Genomic DNA, 2,230 nt, shown 5'->3' on the forward strand with positions numbered 1-2,230 from the left:
CCCCCCCCCCCCACACCAAATAGCAAGTTTCCCCAGCGTCAATTGTATAGGGAGAAAGAGATGCCACTGGGAAAAATTTTTGCAGTTTTGCCATCTTTAGAACTACTTGGAAAATTTTTCTTGTGAGAGAGATGCCGCTGGGGAGACTTGCCGCAGTTTCGTCATCATTGGAAGTACTTAAAGCATTTTCTTGGGAGAGAGATACCGCTAGGGAGTCTTGCCGCTGCTGAGAGAGGCCGCATATGTGACAATTAGCTCTGTGAGACTTGCCGCGGCTTTGCCACTTTGATATAAACTTGAACAATTTTCCTGAATGATAGATTCCGCTGACGAGAGAAGCCGCAGATGTGAAATCAGTCTTGAGAGACTTTCCGCAGTTTTGCCACTTTGATGTGGACTTTAACAATGTTCCATGGATGAGAGATGCCACTGATAGATAACATAAAATAAGTTGGACTTGAAATGAAAGATAAAACCAGTTTAAATCAAGCAAAACACCCCCCAAAAATGTTTTTTGACGTTTATCGTGGAAACGGTGTATCGAAAATGAATGATTTTTTCCGGAAAATAGTACTTACAATTTACAATAAGAATGCTGGTATGATTTTTTCCTCTGAAGGTCATGCTTTCTGAATAATCACCCCTCAGATTAGGGGGTGAGTTGTTTCGCGCCGGTGGCAAACTCCTTCCGCAGCTCATATCTCGAAGGGGGGTAGTTTTTGGAAAAAGTGTATATAACTGAAATTATGCAGAATTTTCTGTTCTACAATTTAAGTCTTAGACATTTTAGTCAAAAAAAAAAACCATCTTGTTTCAATATATGAGCCATGGAAGGAGCGTGCGACCCGTGAAGTGAAACTCATGTCTCTACTTTGAGGGTTGATTACTCAGAAAGTATGATCCGCAAAGGAAAAATCTATACCAGATTATAAAGTACTATTTTTCTGAAAAAAATCATTTATATTCGATGCACCCTTTCCAAGATGAACGTCAAAATTTTTTTGGGGGGCAAAAGGTTTCATTCAAATCGGTGGAACGCCACCGGTTTCCTTATTTTTCAATTTTAACGTCTGACGTGACTCCTCTGGATTGTTATATCCCAGATTGAGTAAGAGTGTCCGATTCTCATCCTAGTAAGCCTGACTTGGTCTCTACTCTACGGTTTTTGAAAATTATTTGATTTTTTTAAACCGACTCATCATGATTAAATGCACTTGCAAGTGCAGCTTGGTATTGTTGGAGGATTTCTAATGATCATTTCAGAGGGTTTTGCAATGAAATGGTTAGCAAATGATCACCTAGAAGAATTAACCATGAACTATAGAATTTATGTTTGTTTTATATTAGGTACTTTCAAAATCTCGGGGTAGTTTTCAATATGAATTCTCGATATGCAGAATGTAGAACGTGAATGGATATTTAGTAGAATTTCGGTCGGCGTAAATATTTGAGTGTGATTGAGCCGTTACTTTAGTGTTAGTATTTGCAATGTGAATATATATCGACTTTATGTCCCACGTAACAGGCATGCTTTAAATTTGTAAGTAACTTCTGTCCTTTATATATTTCAAAGCTTTAAACCTAAAGTTCTGATGGTTTCAAAGTGATTGATTGATTGTTTTTATAGTATTTCGAGTTTGAACTGACGTAACAGCAGTTGAACTTAAAGTCTGAAATTACTATTCTGGTCTTCTTAAAGATCTCGTAAGAATAAGAACGTGGGCGTCTATTAATAGTGACATTCATATAGGTTCTCTCTCCAGATCGCGAACTCTCGAAATTCAGTCGAACAGTCTCTTGAATAATAGATCAAGATAATGAGAGCAGAAGTGACAACTTTATTGTCCGCTAAGACATTTAGGGACGAGGTTTGGCTTTTGAACTTGGCGTTTGTAAAATGCCAAATTCCTCTCATTTTGATTCCAATAGATATCGGACAATAACAATGAATCGACTATTGCTGGTTATGGATGTGCCGAATAATTAGAGCGTCGTTAAGCTCTGGAAACTTAATTAAAGGAAGGGATGCATTACGCACAAAGGGACGTCTTAATATGTCACTTTTCGATCGAGATTCATGTTTCCTAAGATATAGGTTACAGGAAGAAATATTATTGTATTAAAGATATTGATTGGGTTAGAAGGTTGAGATAAAAATTTGCAGAAATCAGCCTGTAGTAACGAATTTAGAGTTTAAGTGTACAATTATATACACCAAACTCTCGGTTTC

General features: G+C 37.4%; 1 protein-coding gene across 3 annotated transcripts in view; it reads left to right on the plus strand.

Moving 5' to 3' along the window:
* The window catches only part of LOC117168974 (heterogeneous nuclear ribonucleoprotein L), a 303,882-nt gene that overhangs the window by 24,102 nt on the left and 277,550 nt on the right, over window positions 1–2,230 (plus strand). The window lies entirely within an intron of this gene.

This window comes from Belonocnema kinseyi, chromosome 3, assembly GCF_010883055.1.
Source record: "Belonocnema kinseyi isolate 2016_QV_RU_SX_M_011 chromosome 3, B_treatae_v1, whole genome shotgun sequence".
In the NCBI taxonomy this organism is placed as follows: Eukaryota; Metazoa; Arthropoda; class Insecta; order Hymenoptera; family Cynipidae; genus Belonocnema; species Belonocnema kinseyi.